The sequence below is a fragment of the Antechinus flavipes genome, chromosome 3, assembly GCF_016432865.1.
Source record: "Antechinus flavipes isolate AdamAnt ecotype Samford, QLD, Australia chromosome 3, AdamAnt_v2, whole genome shotgun sequence".
Taxonomy (NCBI): domain Eukaryota; kingdom Metazoa; phylum Chordata; class Mammalia; order Dasyuromorphia; family Dasyuridae; genus Antechinus; species Antechinus flavipes.
In genome coordinates this window covers 154,485,777-154,507,674 of record NC_067400.1, presented here as the reverse complement: position 1 = coordinate 154,507,674, position 21,898 = coordinate 154,485,777, and positions in this window count along the sequence as shown.

The following is a 21,898-nucleotide window of genomic DNA, read 5'->3' as shown; positions in this document are numbered from 1 at the left end:
TATGATCTCATCTTCACAATGATCCTGGGAGGTAGGTGTTATTATTTTCTTAACTTTACAGATGAGGAAATTGAGGCAGACAGATGAAATGACTCGTCTGTGGTCACATTTGAATTCAGATCTCCCTGACTCTAGGTTCAGTATTCTCTCTACCTAGCTAACAATTTATTAAATGGACACAAACAATTCATGTCAGAGAGAGGGCTTGACTGCTCATTTTCTGAATCTAATCCTAGGGTTCTTTTTCATATACATATTACAGTGTTTCAAATGGAATATTGCTTAATTTTTTCCCTGAAGGTTGTTGTTCTAAGATTGTATGGAGAGTCCTCTGATGAGACAAAGGAAAAAGTTATTTAATGTACAGTAACAAGAAGGGAGCAGGTGATTTATTCCTATGTAAAAGAAAGGATAAAGCAAACAAAAAAATTTCTCAAAAGTACACATTAAGAGAATAGGATAAAGTAATTTAATTTATAATTACCAATACAACCTATTAAAAGGATAACACTTAAAGCTCATCAGAACATTAAACAATTTGCAAATGTGCCCATTAAACATTTACATTTTATCTCCATTTCACTCTCTAAACAAATGTTTTCAAGAAACTCAGCAAGGTTTGGTTCAGTTTTCTTCTCATGACAGGCTCTCCTTTCCAAGAGCTCTGGTGCAGTTACCAAGATCTCCTCGTTTGCCACCATATGACTCAGGAGGACTTTCAGACCTTTCCTGCTCCTATAGTTCTTAGAATATTCATTCACTTAAAACCAGGAAAGAATAAATACAAAAGTAACAGAGATCTAGGGACCCTTATGCAAAACACTATCAATTAATCAATAAATATTTATTAAGTGCCTATTATGTACCAGACATTGGGGATACAAAAAGAGAAAAAGATTGTCCTTACTCTTAAGGAGCTCACAATCTAATGGAGACCTAGTTGAGTCTAGAGTCTATATGAGGATAAGTATTATTTTCGGTTTACTGTGAAGGCCATGGGTTGTTGGCTTAAACATAGCATTCCCTTCCTCTGATTTCAGTTCCTTTCAGAATCAACTATATACCAACATTTGCTAACGAATTACATCTGCCTTGGCTTTAAAAGTAACCAATTATGAATAAAGTGACCCAGAGACTGGATAATAAATCCATATTAAGATTAGGGTATTAATCCCAGGGTCACCAGGGTCTGAAGATTAATGGAGTATTTTCAACCCATCCTATCATGCCCACATACCAGACTGGAGTTATTTGCCTTTTCCATTCCTGAAGTGAGCATTCTTTAACACTGAAGACTTGAAAATTCTGTAGCATCTGATTCTCCAGATGAATGGCCATGTGAAGGGAATAAATTCAAAATAATTTGCCCTGTTTCCATGTGTGTTCTGTAGGGCGTTGCCAACACTGCCTTAAGAAATGTTTGGGTCCTCCTTGTTCTCTGTCTCAAGCAGACTCCAGAATGTCCAATGTTAGACCAAGTATTCTCAAATCCTAAGATCAAAGTTGGACATTTCAAGACATTTCCTTATTCCTAATTTTTGGGCTGAGGAATTATTGACATTTTTCATATGAAACAACGGAAGCTCAGAGAGATAAAAGGAAGATGAGGAGATAGTGGAAGAGAGAACAAGAATGAGGAAGAAAATTTCTCTTATATAACCCAACACTCACAAGGAGAAAATAGTGGTCATTCAATGCCTCCCTCCCACCCATACATTACAGTATGAAGACATCAACCTTTTATGTCAGAAAGCCAAAGACTCTCTGATGTCATTGGTAGGATCATGACTGATGAGCATTCTTAGTGTTGTTCAAGGTCTCGTAGCTTAGTGGCAGCTTCATCCAAAGCAAATGAAGATCCTAAAAACAAATCTAATAACCCAAATGATATACTGAATAATTACTCTGACAGACTTATGATCTCATCATTCAGCCACTCATTACACTAGTGTAAGTCTCTACAAACTTTTTCATTCTGTGATTCTCATGTAAGTACATCTTGGAGTTTCCATTCAACATGCCAGAGGCCTTTCCCTGATTCTTTTGACATTTTAAAGAAATAAACATAGTACTCGGGGTTTTCAAAATCATTAATGAATCAAAGATCAAAAGTGAGCTCTACTGACTACAGTACTAATGAGATCCTTCCTACCCAAGCAATTACTGGTGAGCTGAGTTCATCAGGATCAATGAAGGGTGCCTTGTTTTAATATGCATCATAGCATGTCAACATGAGAAGTCCTGGGATTATTTTCCCCTTTTTTAAAAAAATAACCTTTCCATATATTATAGAGGAATATATGATCCATCACTTATCTATCAGTCATTAACCCACCAATGATTTATCTAATATGAATACCAGCATGCAGCCTTACTGATGTACATAGAGAATAAATGACTGATTCCCTCCAGGATCATACATCTAAAGTCATATTATGATAAAACTATGGGTCATCCAGTTCAATTGACTCACTTTGCAAAAACTGAGTTTTATAAAGGCTAAAGGATTTACTGGAGGTCAGGTAGCTAGTAAGTGACAATCAGGATTTAAATTTAGGTTTTCTGACTCTATAACACACCGTTTCCACTGTACCATGTTACCTCACAGAAAGTATCTAAAAAGAGGTTTGAACCCAAGCCAGATTATTAGTAGACCTACTCTACCAGCCTGTCTTTGTATTTTCACATTTATTTTCCATTTTTATTTTGCTTTTTCAACTAAGCCTAAAAAGAGCATGCTTTTTAGAGTATAATAGAGTATAAAATATTAACATGAATATTTCTTAGACTTTGTTGAAAGTTTTCTATTAAAAGGACTTTAAAGAACTTTTTAGGGAATCATCTTCCCTATAAATGATAAGAAACAGTGAATCTGAGCACAACTTTATAGCCTCACAGCAATACAATTAATACAAGCACAACTTAGTTTATCATTTTCATAAGATTTCCTACTAAAGGACTTTTGGGAATTCCAGATAAGGAAGCTTAATTTATCTAGTGAAATTATTTCAACTTATTCTCTTTGTCAAACTTAGCAAATTCTCATGAAGAATTCCATGATGAAGCTGTTGGGAAGAGCCTTAAAGGGGGACACATAGAGACTCTAAAGACAGGGATCAGATGGAAAAATGTTAAGCCAAGAGTTGGGAGATCTGGGTTTGAGTACTAATTCTCATGGGAAAGTCATTTATTCAATCAATAAATATTTATTATGTACCGTCTATGTACTAGGCACCAAAAATATAAAATATATATATATATATATATATATATATATATATATATAATCGGAAGCAATCTCTGCCTTCAAAAAGATTAAATCCTGTAGAGAGAGACAACATATAACTATTTAAGTATATACAGATTAAATAAAAAATAAATTCTATGTAATTTGGAGAGGAAGACCATAGAAGCTAGGGTTACCTGTGAAAATTTCATGTAGAAAGTGATGTTGAAAGAAATAAGAAATTCTAAATCTGAAGTGAGAAGGAATAGTGGGAATAGCCAGACCAAAAGCATGGAGATAAGAGAAATGTTCTTAGATGTGAAGAACATCAAGAAAGCCAGTTTGGTGGGTCTGGAAAGTGAAAGAAGTAATGTATTATGAAAACTAGTATATTAAGAGGAGGTATATTAAGGGAAGTTTTTAAGAGTTTTAAATGCCAAACAAGAAAGTTAATATTTTACTCTAGTTTTAAAAAAAAATTGAAAAACTAGCATTTATTGAATAGGGAAATTATATGATTGGGTCAGTGCCTAAGGAAAATCACTTTGGGAACAGTTTGGATGATGGATTGGAAAAGAAAGAGATTTTAGGCAGGAAGAGCAATTAAGAGGCTACTGCAATCATCCACTAAGAAGTGATGAAGTAAAGTAATCTTTCTAAGCTTCAAATTTCCTCATCTGGAAGACATGTAATGCTGGAGAAACTGAGCAAGATAGAGATTAGAGAGTATTTAATAATTATTAAATGGAGAGATATACTGGAACCAAATGGATCCATGATTTAGTCCCAGGACTGAATGAGACTATCATCTCCAAGAATCCAGCCAACAATGTAAGTTCTCAAAGACATATATATATGTGGCTCAGACACAGTGGGTAGACTGAGGCAAGGGAGGAGTCCAAGTTACTGAGAGTGGGAATGGGACTCTGACAGGGTGGACTGAGCCACCAGAAATGGGGATGACATAATGGGGGGAGGCACCCTGCACATGGGGAGAGGCATCTTGATAAGACAATATCTGATATTCTAATAGCTTGAGCTGGGGAGAGCCATTCTAAAATATAAGATCTTTTATCCTTATCAAATATTCTGATAAAGAGGGAGGGGAGGTTTTACAGGACTGAGCTTTGACTGAAGCAGAGAAACTGAGTCAGGACTTGGTCAGGATAATTAGGGAGACAGAACTGTGATATAATAGACAGTGATAACAATATTTGCCCTAGCTATCTTGCAGGTTACTATAAGGAAAGTATTTTGTAAGAGTTAAAGTATTATATGATTTTATGAACTATTACTTTCAATTCCAAGAAATAGATGGATTATACTAAACAGCTAACTATAACTGCTTTTTCTTCTTTCTTTTCTTACCCTCTTCAACCTCTTCCCTCACCATATCCTCTAACGTGTGGGCTGACACAGCCACTAAGTCCTATTCTGATTGTCCATGAGCTAATCTAGTACTATCAATCAGTAATACAAACAGTTCTTTTGTTTCAAAAGTCTCTTGCTAACAGAAGTTGATACATTTACTAGAGTCTTTATTTTTGTCAAATCTTGAAGTATCCATTTCAACAGTAAGCTCTAGCTCCTGAAAACTTTCTAACTAAAGAAAGTTTGTTAAAACCAAGAATGTATGTACACATGAAGGTTATGTCAGAAAACTAGGGATCAACTCATTTTTTAAAAATAGACTTTTTATTTCTCAAAATACATGTAAGGATAGTTTTTAACATTCACCTTTGCAAAACCTTGTGTTCCAAATTTTTCTGCCTTTGTTCTCACCACCCCCCTCTCCTAGACAGCTACTTGCTGTATTACTAGCAAGTCTTATTTGCCAGTAATACAATACAGATTAAACATGTGCTATTCTTCTAAACATATTTCCACATTTACCATGTTGCACAAGAAAAACCAGATCAACAGAGAAAAAAAATGAGAAAAAACAAACAAACAAGCAAACAGCAACAACAAAGGTGAAAATACAATGTTGTGCTCTACATTCACTCCCTAGAAACAGATAACTCTCTCCATCACAAGTATCTTGAAATTGCCCTGAATTACCTCATTGCTGAAAAGAACCAAGTCTAGAGGTCAAATCCTATTATAACTAATGAAATTATAACAAAAACCCCATATTAAAAAAATTATTTCCAAGCCTCTGTCCACAGTCATTTATTTCATGCCATATTCAATGGAACAAAACTACAGTAAGAAAGTTTGGTATATGTTTAACCAGGATATATGTTTAAATTGTTGTGCTTAAACGTCTCCTAGATGTCATATCCCTCCTTCCACAAAATACTTAGAAAAAATAAGGAAATAGCACTAAATTGATTTGGGCTCATGTGGTTTAAATAAATATTTTGATCAAAAGAGAAAAAAATCTTACATATACTATTATAGTTTAGACTTATCTGCTGGGAGAGGAGCAAATGAGTTCAAAAATGGCAGTAAAGGTGTAGCTAGACAGCATTCATCTGAAAACAACTAGGAATTTTAGTCATTTGTAAGTTCCATATGAGTCAACGGTATGATATTGCAATTAAAAAACCTATGCAATCTTAAGTTATATTAGAGAGTGATGTTCAAAACAAAGAAGATATCAGTCCTGATATAGTTGGGACAGGTGTCATCTGGAGAATTGTATTAAATTCTGAGCATTAGTTTAAAAGGATATTGGTTAACTTGAGAGTGTCTCAAAGATGGCCATAAGGTCATTCTGGGTCTAGGATTTGAAAGAACTGAGTTAGTCTAGAAAAGAGAAGCACTAATGATGACATGAAAATTGAAGGATTATCATGGGATAGAGGGCAGGTAGCTAGTGCAGTAGATACAGTGCCAGGCTTGAAATCAGGAAGACTTATGTTCCTGAGTTCAAAATTTGCCTCAGACAAGTACCAGCTGTGTGACTCTGGACAAGGAACTTAACCCTGTTTGCCTCCATTTCCTTATCTGTAAAATGAGCTGGAGAAGGAAATGATAAACCATTCCAGTATTTTTGGAAAGAAAACCCCAAATGGAATCAAAAAGAGTCAGAAGAATTGTACGACGCTGAAATGATCAAACAAAGAAGGATTAGATTTAAAAACTGTGAGTAACAAGTAAACATTTCAGAGAGGCAAATTTGGTCATGCTATGCCATTCTCCCTCCCCTAAAAAAATCTTCCTAGCATTTAGAGATATCAAAAATAGGATGGCCCATTTCCCAATGTGGGTTCCTCTTAAGCAAGAGTTCTTCAAAGAAAGGCTAGGCTCTTTGTTGGTAAGAAGAGATTTTTGTTCAGGTAACTCTTCATTTTCCATCAGAAGCTCTTTGTTTAGATTCTCAAACATCATGCCTCACCCAGGATAATGTAATTACCTGAAATCTTATAGTACACCATAATAATTTGACTCAGATTTTGACAGTCCGTACCTTAAGTTCCCTCTGTTGCTTTTCCCCCTCTAATTGGAGGTCTAGAAGGTAGAGCAAAAGAGTACTCCCAAAGTCTTCCTTAATAGAGAGCTCAAAACTTTCAGAATCTTTCAAGTAACTCTCTATTTTCCATCAGCAGCTCTGCTTGCTTTTAATCATGCTGGATATCCCCACATGCTGCTCCCATCCTTTTCAGTTTGTATGTATGCTATCTTCCTCACTTCCTCACTTAAACTGTAAGCTCCTTGAGGACAGGGACTGTCCTTCTTTTCTATTTGTATCCCTAACACTTAGTATATAGTTGATACTTAATAAATGTTTATTGAATTTTTAAAAATATTAATTAAATTATCATTTCTGAAGTTTCTTACAGCCCTAAGATTCTTTGATGCCATGAAAGGTATTTTTTATTTGTATGTTATTTTGTTTTATTTTGAGACTGAGTCTCACCATCATAGAAGTGGAACAGATATTTACAGATCTGTGGTTGTTTCTGACTTGGGCCAATTCACCTCTTCTTGGGTAACCTTGTCTCCCTCCCTTTTCACCATAATGATGCCTAACAGTGCAGATACCCAAGGGGTATTGCCCACTGCAAGTCAGAACTCCCCAGTTCAAGAGATCTACAGCTTCAGCAGTAGCTGTGATTACCAGCACGTACTACTACACCCCAAGTATCTGTGAACCTAATAATGTCCTAATGACAAACTTCTTCCCTAATGCAATAAAAATCATATGAACTGAGGTATGTGTTACAGATTATAAATGCCTAATGGAGAGATCCTTGGAAAGTTACAAAGTTTAGATAAGCCCTGGATCTTGCTTTTTAAAAAAAAAAAAATTATACTGATAAATACAAATGGAAACATATCTCTCTATGCTGGTTTTATATTACATCCTCCCCTGTACATATTCTTCACATCCACCAAACTGGACTGTATGATGTTTCCCATACTTGCTTTCTGCCTCTCTATGGTCTTTATATCATCTGTCCATTCCCTCATTTTACTCCCACAACATTCAGGATGTTTTTGTCCTGTACCTCCATCTCTTAGAAACTCAAATTCCTTCAAAGCTCAGCTAAAGTATCACATCCTGCAAGAAGTTTTTTTTTTTTTTGATTTTCTCAACTTATCCTTACTGTCCACAATACTTTTTAGTTTGTAATTATTTTGAAAAATATTTACAAAATTAACCCCCAAAATTTGATACAAATTTGCTTATCTATGTATGCATTGCTTGGCCCAACCCCCTGCCCAAATGAAGTGTAAGCTTCTTGAGGTAAGTACTATCCATCTTTATCTTTGTACCCTTACAACCTGACAACACTGATAACAGCAAGTGGAAAAATTTTGAATCCTGTGGATAAGTTTATTTAGCAGTATACTTTTCAGGGATGTAAACCTAGATGAGATTGATGCATGCATTGCCGATGCTAAATAAGTGTCTGGGGCAATATTAAGGAAAGTGTGGGAGAGGAGAGATATTAGGCTGCCCACCAAACCGAAGGTCTCCTGAGCCTCTGTGCTGACCTCACTATCCGTATGCCTGTGAAACTTGGAGAGTCTATTAGAGCCATGCTAGGAAACTGAATCACTTCCATATGAATTACCTTAGGAAGACTCTGAAGATTACATGGCAAAATAAGATAGGAGACACTGAGATCCTTTCTCAAACTGAACAACCATTCAAATTGTACTGCAGACAGCACCACCCTATTGGGCTGGCTACATTGTTTGAATGTCAAATGTACATTTGCTTAAAATACTATTTTATGGAGAATACACACAAGGCAAGTACTTACACAAAAGTCAACAATGCAAGGACACTCTCGAGGTTTCTCTGAAGAATGTTAGAATTGATTGTCAGACATGGGAGACCTCGGCACAGGACTGTCCAGCAGGACATGCTTGCATTAAAGAAGGCACTATGTTCTATGAGCAAAGCAGAAATGCAGTAATACAAAAGAAATGTGAGATGCACAAATTTAGAGACAGCCTCACTCCAAATGTTTATATAGACTATCTATGCCTGATCTGTTGTAGTCTTCCAAGCCCATATTGGTCTGGTCTGATCATTCATAGTAGAACACTTTGCATTTGACACTCACACAGTTGGTGTTATTTTGGTCCTCTTGCAAACAAAGGACATCAACTAACCAACCAGCTTAGTCACAACAACCTACTGAGAACAGATATTATCCTGTACTAACTCCCTGTTTGACTTTGACACAGCAGGGTGGTCTCCTTATTCATTCCTCCCCTTCCTGAATTTTGTGGTCTGTTTCCCACACTTGGCACTCATTTCTCCTCCCCATGCCTGAAATACATTCCCTCCTTACCTCCTTTTAAGTTTCTCTTTTTTTCCTTCAAGTTCTAGTTCAAGCACCACCATCTACATGAAGTCTTTCCTGTCTCTCAGATGGTAATATCCTCCTTCCCTAATTTGCATTTGACTATCTGGGCAGCCAGTTGGCACAGCAGAGAGCATGCTGAATCTGGAGTGAAAGAGATCTGTGTTCAAATCCTCAGATATTTATGAGCTATGTGACTCTGGGTAAATCACTTGGCCCCTTTGTATCTTAGTTTCCTCATCTGTAAAACAGGGAAAATAACTTCTAGGGTTGTTGTGAGGATAAAATGGGATAATATATATAAAGTACCTTATAAAACTTGTAAAAAAAAAAAACTTTGTAAAAAAAGTATTATATAAATGATAGTCATTGTATTTGTTCTACATTTCTTTTTCATATATTTATACATGTATATGTTGTCTCTTCTAAAAGAATGCAAGCTCCTTAAATGTACAGATTGTTTCATCTTTTGTTTCCATACTATCATAATTAGCACAGTATCTGGCACACAGTGGCAGCTTAATAAATGTTTGTTGTTTGGTCAAATGGTCTACAATTTAGGGTAAAGAAACTGAGGAAGAGCTAGAAAGATTATTTGACTTTCCCAAATTCAACTAGATGGGGGAAAATATTTCATGCCAGTTTTCCTGCTTCTTTTTCTAATTTTTTCCCATCCCAGTACCACATTTTTCATGCTGATCCTTAGCTATCATGGATACAGGAACCCAATTTTATTCTTCATTTAGGCTTCTCCTCTTCAGTCATCATTTAAGCTCTTCTAATTACCATCATTTGCTTCTAATATTATGCCCTTCCCTATATACATTCTGTAGTTCAGTCACCTCTGTTCGCCATACATGGTGCTCCATCTTCTATTGCTATGTCTTTGCATTGGCCTGGAATGCATTCTTCTACTGAAACTTACTTTTTTTTCCTTAAAATTTAGGGATGTCTGGGTTTACATGCAAAATAATCTGTGATAGTGTGCTTAAGGGAGAGGGCTAGAAGAAATCATAGAATTTTAGAATTTCAGAATTGAGAGGAAACTTAGAAATCATCTAGCCTACTCCCATAATTTTAGTGATGAGGACATCAAAATCAAAAAAGAGTTAAGTGGCTTTTCCAAGGTCACCAAGCAATTAATGGTAAAAATGGAAGATCTATTATTTAGGGCCTCTCTATCATTCCTGAACCTTGATTTCTAATCACATAGAATCAATATATATATTTTTAATAACTTTTTATTGATAGAACGCATGCCAGGGTAATTTTTTACAGCATTATCCCTTGCATTCACTTCTGTTCCGATTTTTCCCCTCCCTCCCTCCACCCCTTCCCCCAGATGGCAAGAGTCCTTTACATATTGAATGGGTTGCAGTATATCCTAGTAGAACCAATATATTGAAATTTCAGGATGGATCAATGGAATGGAGGCCAACTGGGACGCAGAAAAAAAAGATACTTTTAAACAGACAGGGCCTTGAAGTATCCTAAAAATCACATCCCACTACAGAAATTTCCACAAGGCCATTTCTTGATATTATCATTCATTCTACCCCGTAAGTTTTATTTTCCACAATATAGATTTTATTGTATCTGTAGTACATTATGTCAACTTTAAATTCTATGGATCCATAATCATTCAAAAATATTGTTTGTAAGTGACCACTTAAGAGATGACTTTCTCTAGTTAGAAGGTGAAAGCAATTTAAAGCAAACACATTTAATGAAATATCATGGTAAGAAAAGCAGCAATAAAACATTTCCCTCATAAATTCTATAGCATCATGAACATGAATTGCTTCTCTAATATTTGTTCCCTGAAAAGAGATGTCTCTTATATGTGAATATTCTACTCATAGACCCTATGGGACCATCTATTGATTTGCAACTTCTTCTAATAATGTCATGACATGACTTTTTGTAGACTAGCTGTCTCCCAGCTTTACTTGGGAAATAGTCTTTATTAGGACGTTTAGGCCTTGATTTTCTGGTCTTAAGTCAATGCTAGTTATGGTTTCACTGGGCAAATGATTGTAGAACTATATATTGTTTCTAGCTTTTGGTTTCAACCGGAGCTCTTAGATGAGCTACTACCTCTTCCTTAAGAGGAAGCTTAAGTTCTCCCACTTCTCTTTTTGTTTTGAATCAAGAGGTTTAAGCTTTAGATCTTTTTAGTGAGAGAGAAAGGTCTATTGGTGATAACCAATATCAGGTTAGGGAAAAATTCTCACCTATTTTTCTCCACAAGAAAGAGATTTTTCAGTTACCAAAGCTGTAACCATGAAAGGTTTTTCTCTTTAAAAGGAGAGTGTCAATCTCTAAAGGACAGAGCTGTTTTAGAAGATAAAATAGTAAGAAATAATTATAGTAAGTAGAGTCTGAAAACTTTTAACTTTTCTTTGAAATTCACCTTATTATTCACCAGATACAATGTGAGCATATGGACAATCTCTATCCATAGCCTTTAACTGACTTGGGGTTAAAAATTACCAGTCATATATTATTCCCATTTAACCCCAAAAGAGGCAGAAAGACTTTGCCAAAGAAACTCTACAAGATTGATATAAATCTGAGACAATTGTTTTCTTCTAGCTCTAGATTCTCTGGGTCTATCAGGGGTCCTCAAACTACAGCCCACGGGCCAGATGCAACAGCTGAGAACGTTTATCCCTCTCACCCAGGGCTACGAAGTTTCTTATTTAAAGGCCCACAAAATAAAGTTTTTGTTTTTACTAGAGTCCGGCCCTCCAACAGTCTGAGGGACAGTGAACTGGCCTCCTATTTAAAAAGTTTGAGGACTCCTGGCTCTAGCCTATAAATGAGTAAGAAGGGAGAAAGCAAGAACAATAACAACAAAGCCAGATTGAATTGTTACTTGACATCATCTTCCATCATAATTCTTTGTTCCAAGTTCCTACATTGATTTTGTATGTGAACAGCAACAAGACCCTCAGATTTTGAGATGTCCAATGTTTAACCTTGGATTACATAAAGGACAATGCAAATACCATAGTGAAGCACTGTTGTCTCACATTCTTCAAAAGGTTTATGTTAAAGTTTAAATATTTTGATCTCATATAATTGAATGATTCTTGAAGGATATTTCAAATATATGCACCCATATTGTGCCCTTCTGTAGTAATATCATTCCCACCAATAGATTCAATCCTAAAAAGAACACAACTTTTTTCTCTATGTATGGATAACAGAAAAAAAGTTACAAGTATGGAATGCAGTAATTTAATCCCTTAGATAGAATAGATATTCTTATGGCAAATATTCTCTATATTTGTGAGTAATCCCCTAGAAAATGCCTATTTTTAGACTGCTCTAATCTGGGGTTACTTAGCTTACTACATATTCCAGGCATTCTTAAAATATTTTAATTGTTTTTATATTGAAACACCAGTATGGAAACACTGATTTTTTAAAATGTGAATTATTAAGGCTGATAGTATGAAATCGCCCAAATCTGAGTGTCTTTTCATCATGGATAATTTTTTTAAAAAAAAAGGAAATTTCAAAAGTGAATTTTCTTTTATTTATCAGAATTCTTTCTTCGTTGATAGGAGGAATTGTTTTATTTTTGTATTTGTTTTGCTAAAACCTAATACAATTCCTGAAGCATAATAGGCATTTAATAAATGTATGTTGATTGCTTGATTGTCTATAGCAGAAAATTTCTCTAAAATAGTCCATTCAGATCATGCAGTGTTTCTCAGGCTTGTAGCCATAAACACCAGGGATTTTTCAGGTTGCTGAAAGGAAATTTCAGAAATTGATACCCACAGTCCATTGAGAGAAGGAAAAGGTTATGTCCTGTCCATGCTTCCTGAAATATAGATAATGTTACCCAAGTCACTTTGTGTTTTTTACCTCAACTTTCCTTCCTCTCATAGCAGTCCAATGCTACTTGCCTTCAGGGTTTCCCTCCAGCCCAGCCTTCCTGTTTTCCAGAGTGATACAGAAATGAATCATTTTGGCTTCTTAAGGGACAGAGAAGAGTATATAGTTAGACAGTCAGAGGAGCCCTTAGGGAGTTAATGGAATCTTAATTTTCAAGAACCCAAATTACTATATATTTGCATATATTGCCATGACCATTCATTAATGACTATTCAAAATTAAACTTAGCTAATCTGTTATTTCTAAACCTGATTGATAGACAATTTATTTAAGTGTTTTCACTGAGATTTGGCTAATATAAAATGAATTTGAGACATAAACCAAATTAGTCTTGAGAACAGAAGAATAAGCATAATTTTTTTTCATTTTTCATAGCCTAACATATATATTATACTATCAGCCTTGATAAAGTGTGCCCACAAGTTAAATAAATCATATAGTTGAAAAATCTACACATTGACACAATCTATATTGACACTATACATATATATATATATAAAATGCCATCAACCATTGTAAGAGGGCCAAAAAGTCCAAGAGATACACTCTTCTGTCATGACATTATAATAAAGGTCTTTTAAGGAAGTATCCTTTCTCCCACATTTTTAAACATACTACTGACTGATTATTAACAAATTCTATGCCTTTTCCAAGGTCATAGTGGAATAAAAGAAACAGTATCATACAGCAGAAATTCAATGCAACAAACTCATATTAACTTCCTACTATGTGCAAGGTTATGTGTAAAGAAGGTAAAAAACAACACAATGAATGCCCTCAATGATAATTTAGTAAAGGAATTTAAAAATTCATACAAATCAATCAATTAACATTTATTAAATACCTGTTATGTGATAGGCACTGCATTAAGCACTGGGGGTACAAAAGAGGCAAAAGATAGTCCCTGTCCTCAAGGAATTTATAATCTAATGAGGAATACAACACGCAAACAAGTATATGCAAAACAATTTATATACAAGATATATAGGAAATAAATTACATAGGGAAGGCCCTGGAATTAAGAGGGAAGAGAAGGCTTCCTGTAGAAGTTGAGATTATAGTATATATAAGAAAGCCGGTGGGAGGGGGCAGGGAAGAGGGGACAATAGTCAAAAGAGAGGAGAAAGAATATTCCAGGAATGGGGCCCAAGTGTGGGATTTTTTCCACTTAATATTTTATTTTTTCCAATTACATATAAATATGTAATTCTAAATACATATAAATGTTTTCAACATTTACTTTTTCTTGTTAAAGCTTTTTATTTTCAAAACATATGCATAGATAATTTTCAACATTCACCCTTGTAAAACCTTGCATTCCAGATTTTTTTCATACCTTTCCCCCATCCTATCCCCTAGACAGCAAGCAATCCAACATATGTTAAATATGTCCTCTATACATACTTCCACAATTATCATGCTACACAAGAAAAATCAAATATAAAAAGGAAAAATGAGAAAGAAAACAAAATGCAAGCAAACAACAAAAAAGTGAAAATTCTATGCTGTGATCCATATTCAGTTCCTACAGTCCTCTCTCTGAGTGCACATGGCTCTCTTGATCACAAGAGATATCACAACTGATATGAATCACCATGCTGTTGAAAAGAGCCATGTCCATCAGAAATGATCATTGTATAATCTTGCTGGTGCTATGTACAATGTTCTCCTAATTCTACTCACTTCACTTAGCATCAGTTCATGTAAGTCTTTCCAGGCCTCTCTGAAATTATCCTGATGATCTTTTCTTATACAATAATAATAACCCATAACATTCATATACCATAACTTGTTCAGCCATTTTCCAACTGATGGGCATCCACTCAGTTTCCAGAGTCTTGCCACTACAAAAAGAGCTGCTACAAAATTTATTAAGATTTTGATTTCCACTTTTTTCTCCCTCCTTACCCTCACCCCTCCCCAAGATGGCAAGAAATCTAAGTTATACATGTACAATAATATTAATCATATTTCCACATTAGTCAAGTTGTGGAGGAATAATCAGAACAAAAGGGGGAAATTACAAGAAAGAAAAAAACAACAAAAAAGGGATATAGTATGCTTTGATCTGCATTCAGATTCCTAAGTTCTTTCTCTGAATGTGGATGTTTTCCGTCAGGAATCTTTGAGAATTATCTGAGATCATTGTATTGCTGAGAAGAGTAAAGTTTATAAAAGTTGATCATTACACAATGATGCAGTTACTATGTACAATGTTTTCCTGATTTTGCTTGCTTCATTCAATATCAGTTCACGTAAGTCTTCCCAGGTTTTTCTGATATCAGCCTGTCCATTATTTCCAATTGCACAATAGTATTCTATTGCATTAATATAATACAACTTATTTAATCATTCCCCATTTGATGGGTATCCCTCAATTTCCAGTTCTTTGCTGTTACAAAAAGAACTGCCATAAAACACTTTTGTACATGTGGGTCCTTTTCCCTTTTTTATGATCTCTTTGGAATACAAACCTAGTATTGTTGGATCAAAGAATATGCACAGTTTCATAGCCCTTTGGGCGTAATTTCAAATTGCTCTCCAGAATAGTTGGATCAGTTCACAATTCTACCTACAAAGCATTAGTGCTCCAATTTTTCCCACATCCTCTTCAACATTTATTATTTTCCTTTTATGTCATAGTAGCCAATCTAGTAGGTGTAAGGTGGTATCTCAAAGTTGTTAAGAGTGTTTGTTCAAAGAATCAGATCAATGTCACTAGATTGAAGAATATAGAAGAATAGGTGCATTGAACCATTATTAGTAGACCAGTGAATGGATACAGCCATTCTGGAAAGCAACTTAGAATTATAAAGAAAAATATACCAAACAGTGTATACCTTTTGACTCAACTATAGGTCTACACCCATAGGAGAACAAAAGAATAGCAAGGCCTGTATGTACAAAAATAATTATAGACGCTCTTTTTGTAATGGAAAGAAGTGGAAATTGAAGGGATGCCTATTATTTAAGGAATGGCTTGATAAGTTGTTGCATATTAATGTAATGGAGTACTATTATATTATAGGAAATGAGGAAATAGATGATTTCAGAGAAATATGGAAACACAAATGGACTGATGCAGAGTGAAGTAATCTAAATTCAAAATAGCAATTTACACTATAACAGCAATTTTATAAAAATGAGTTATTTTGAAAACTTCTAAACTGATGAATAAAATGAGCCAAACCAAGAGTATAATTTGTATAATAACAATACTATAACTGTAAAGACAAACATTGAAAATTGTAAGAATTATGTTCAATTCAAAGACCATTAGTGATTCCAGAGGACCAATAATAAAATATACTATCCACTCCCTAAGAAAGAAGTGACAAATTTAGTGAGCAGAATTTTATTCTTGCGTATATACAAATATACATATATATGCACATTATATATACAAATAATATAAAATATATGTGATATATACAATCAAGGAGATAATTTTGGTTGCTTGTCTATTCTTATTTGTTTTGAGGCATTTGTTTTTCTTTACTTCTTTTTTCAATGCAATGAGAGGTAAGGAAAAAAGAAAATGGATTTTTGATCATTTTTAAAAATCATTTTTAAAAGAGTTGAGAATTGTGGCTACAAATGTAGATATTGTATGTATTTTTCAGGTGAGAGTACTACTTTGATAGTTTTACTTAATATTTTTGCTTTATTACTTGAAATCTCTTATAAAGTGGGGGTAATAGCAAATGTTATAATTTTAAAACAAAGCAGGTCGATATTTTTTAAAATTTATAAATGGAAGACTAAGGAGATGTTATACTAAGCTCTAGAATTCTGGCAGAGGAAATGAAAAGGAGATAGATAGGATTCATAGGACTTCATATTTTGTCCAATATTGAGGTTATAAAGAAAGGGAAAAATCAAAGATGAATTCAAAGTTCCATTAATAATCAAAGCTGGCAGTTATACAGCATTTTGGAGTTTGCACTGAACTTTACATTTATTATCTCATTTGAAATACCCTGTTTACTTGCTAAAGAGGGTTGAGATACCATTCTTTACTATTCTGAATAAAAATAGCCTATATTCCAATGCCTTGGACAAACCAAGTTGATTTCAGAAAAGGAATTTAATATCCCCAGCGAAGAGAAAAAATAAGCCACATATTGATTTTTTTTTCTAGAGAAATGTGAGGTAGGGGTGAATGATCCATATGGAAGTATTATTATTTGAGGAACTCCCAAGATTGAATTCAGGTTTGTATGAGACCAGAACCTGGACTAAGGTTAAATTTATAAATATAATGACAACCCACAGGAATTTCTTCTCAAATCAGAATCAGTGTCCAGTATTGAAAACCTAGCCTATCACTAACATTTGTGTGTGTTAGTGGTTCAATGCCAACTTTAAAGGATGGTATGTCATAGGAATCTCCACTTGGTTCTGTATAATATTTTTATCAGACTTTAATGAAGGAATGCTTAGTAGATTTTCTAATAATGTAAATCAGGGAAGGACAGCAGCATGATGAATCCAAAAAAAACTTTTTCTGAACTAAAACAGTTGGCTAACTCTAATAAAGTGAAATTTAATAGATCAATATTAAATATAAAGTTTAGATTTTAAAAATCAGTTTCACAAATGTAAGGTCCTGGGATCATAGGATCATAGATAGTGCTGGAAGGGTCCTTGGAATCCATTGAGTCCAATCCCTTCATTTTTCAGATGAAAAAAATGAGACTGGAGAAATTGAATGACTTTTGTAAGGTCACAGAACTGGTAAATATCCAAAAGAGGTTTTTTTTATTCATTTTCTTACTCAAAGTTTAAACAAAGCTACACACACACACACACACACACACACACGCACACACACAAATATATATATAGACATATATATTTGTGTGTGTGCGCGTGTGTGTGTGTGTGTGTGTGTGTGTAGGTGTCTATATATATATATTGGTGTGTGTGCGTGTGTGTGTGTGTGTGTGTGTGTGTGTGTGTAGGTAAATGTGCAAAATAGAGTGACTTTAGGAGATTACAAATAAAATATGAAACGAAATATAGGAATTGAATTCAAATCCTGCTTTTAATGCTTATAATTGTAGCTGTGTAACCTTATAAAAGTAAATTAACCTCCTTACCTTAGTTTCCTTTTCTGTAAAACCTCTGAGATTACATCTAACTGATAAGGATAGTGACCAGAATGATATGGGACCTTGAGATTTTGCTATATGAAGATTGAAACAAGTATGCTTAGTTTGGAGGAGAAAATGACTTAAGAAGGAAGAGAAGAAAGGGGAAAGGAACATGAAAAATTATCTTAAGTATTTGAGACAAAAAATATTGGACTTGGTCTCTCTGGTCCTAGAGGGCAAAACCAGGAGCAATGGGATTTAGATTACAGACAGGAAGATTTAGGCTTAATTTATGGGAAAATTTCTTCACAATTTGAGTTATTCAAAGTCCAATGGGCTAACTCAGGAAGTAGGGTTCATCTACTAGAAATCTCTGAGTGAAGGCTGAATAACCACTTTAGGGAGATACCATAGAGGAAATTATAAATAAATAGACTCTGATATCTCTCCCAAATAACAGATTCTGTGACTCTATTGTCTTGATTATTTGATCATGTATTTTCTATAACCATTGTGCTCAAAAGCACTGGAATACAAAAATTCAGAGATGTGTTGTAGTCATTCATACCAATTGTTAAATTTTCAATGTCAACATTTATATCTTTGAAATTAGCAAACATTACAAGTCAAGGCTTGATTTATTATTTTACTGATTGTATTGACTTTAAAAAAGTAATCAAGAAAATGTTAATAATGCTGATCAAAATTATGTATAAACATGTGATTTTGGGGGAGAGCTAGTTGTTAAACATTTAGCAAATTTTATATATTTATTTTAAAATTTTATTACTCTATTAATTCTTAAAATTTATTAACCCAAATTTATTTCAAAATTGTCAAAGAAAAATTTTTCAGAGATGGGAAGATTATTATCAGTAAATGATTGTTTTCACAGTAATTATGAAACCTATAAGGTTATTTCCCAGAAAATCTACAAAAATCCATTATAGGGTACAGTAACTATCAACTCAATTTGAAGGGCAAATTTGGAAAGCAATGAACCTCAGATGAGTTAGCAATGATGTCAGTAACTCAGCTTTTTAATGGTACATTTAGCTTGTGTTTAAATTAAAAGTGAACTCCTTGGAGCATTCTGTAATTGTTAGTACAAGAGTTCATTATTATCAGCATCACACCATCTCAGCTAATACTGACAAGTCAAACCAAGTCTTTTGTTTGAAAGAATAGTGATTGCAGTAATATATGAGTTTTATTTTATCTTCCCTAGTCAAGATTACTAGGCCTAAGAACTGAACTACTACAATGTCCCAGTATCTTAGGATCCACTATCATGTAATCATGGAGAAGAGTAAAACTTATTCCACAATGTGTAATAGATTCAGTCTATTGTAAATGTGATTGTTTAAACCTCATTCCCAAAGCTTACTAGTTCCTAGCATTATTTGTGATCCAAGTACAATGAAATAACATTAAATTACCTGCAAAAGAAGACTTACAAGGTACTTCCGTAAGTAAAACTTGATATAATTATAATTGAGATCACTGGGTTTTTGTTTTGTTTTTTGTCCTATAAATTTCTCCTTGACATTGAAGAGCTAAAGCAAAAAAAAAATGATTAAACAACAATTAAGCATTAATATCCCTAGAATTATGCATGATTATGACTCAGAAAGCACAAGCTGGTAGAGAAAGATAATTTTTTTAAAGTATTGAAAACAAATGCTGGTCCAAGGTTAAAATTCTTCGTTTTAATGTAGCAGACTAAATAATCTATGCACTTTACATAAATTGATTGGCATTATTGCTATCATATCAGAGATTAGTATTCATTCATTCAACAAAGATGAATAGAATTTTCAGCTTTATACACAAAGGAGAATAAGTTGGTAGAGAAAAACCAAGTATATAGTGTGATAGTAAGTAGAGTCAGAAATCATGACTCCAAAGGAGCATAGAATGATAGAGTTGGAGCTAGAAGAAAATTTACAGGTCATTTGCTATGAACTCATCATTCAACTGAGATCCAGAGATGATATTTTACCCAAGATCACATAGATAGTAAATGGAAGATCTTGAATTCAAACCCAGATGCCCTGATTCAAAATTCATCCTTCTTCCCACTAAGCAATACTTATAAAACCATATACTTACTTAGATTTCTAATACCAGCTACTTACCTGGCTTTGGAAGAAAAGAAGGAATGAAAACAAAAACATTTATTAAATATCTACTATGTATCAGGCACTGAGCTAAGCCCTTTATAAATATTATCTCATTTAAACCTCACAACAACTCTGGAAGATAGGCACTATTATTCTTCTTCTCACTTTTATAGTTGAGAAAACTGAGGTAGATAGATTTGCCCAGCATCACAAAGATGAACTCAAGTTGTTCCGACTCCAGACCCAGGTCTCTAGCCACTGTACCACCTATCTATATCTGAGTAAATATTTCTGAGATTCATTTTCTATTTCATAGAAGCATAGGATTTTAAAATTAGAACGGACCTTTGAGAACTAATCCCCTAGTTTTATAAATAAGGAAACTGAGACCAAAAGTAGCAAGTTAGTGCCAAAGAACTGATTAGAAGTGGGGCTTCCTGGCAGTTCAGAGTCCTTTCCACTGCTCCACACTTAGCACAAAGCTAAAAAAGGTATTCATTTGTCATATAGACTGATAGTCATCTGTGTTAGTCTTTGGAGGGACTGATATCGCATGTTAGACATGGATAGTACTGAGTAAAGCAAGAGAAAAAAGTTAAAATAATATACATCCTTGCCACTGTTCACATACTCTAAACTCTTCTGGATGAGACCATATCGAAATCATTATAATAGAATAGATGTCTTCTTTGAATAGAGTATGGGGCTGGCCCCCCTTTTCTTGTGACAGATCATCTTTTTCTAGACCTGCCCCTTTCCTCCTGCTTAGTACTCTCACCACACCTCCACATATGAAATATTTTATGCTAAAAACTTCGAGTTTCCAGTCAATGACCATCTGCTTCCTTTCTATAAGGTCAAAGGTACTTGTCACAGAATAAAAATTGTGGCCAAAAAGCCCCCTTCCTCCACTTGGAGTAGCCTATAAATAGGGATATGCTGGAGTCAGCTCAAATTAGTTCTCAAAAGGCCAATTGTGTGAGTATTTACAACTTGTAAATCAGCAAAGCTATAAATCATCTAGAAATTGATTTATTGTTACATTGATTTTATAGATTAAAGAAAGTGATAAAAAAAATGTTGTAATGGAGAATTATTCCAAAAGTATATTCAATGTCCTTTTATTTTTTTTCCTTGGTTATTTGTTATTGTTGTTTGCCTTTCATTCTCAAAGAAACCCATGACAACAGGGAGGGGATGCCATGGCATGTAAGTGAATTGGATTTGAGTGAATGAGGACTGTGCAAGGTCCCCTGCCTCACTTTCTCCTCTGGAACTATCTAAATTCAATGGCCTTTGTTAACTACTTACCAGCACACTCCTGGAGTGATAGTTCATCTCACCTGAGGGCCTGATTTCCTGGTGCTGACTTGAGTTGTGGATGTAACCTGTGCCTTCTTGATCAAGTTACATCCTCATCTCTTCATGGAAGCCTCATGCTTTCTCTTGTATGCCAAATAAATGTCTATTTTCTTTAATATTTTCAAATTAATTAGTCTTATCTGTTGAAACCTGTAGACTGGTACAATAATCCTAGGTAGATATTTGTCTTTGTTATCTTCAACAATCTCCAAAGAAAAAGAACCAGCCTTTGGGCAAGTGTAGCACAAAACCAAGCAAAAATTAGTTTCTCATGACCTGGTCAAACTCAACCAATAAGAAGCAGTTAGATCTACTCTGCTATATGGTCAGGTTTTGTTTTTCATCTTCCATTTTGTGGTGTCACCATAAAAGAACAAATAACTGAGACTGGAAGAAATAGAGAAAAGTTCATCT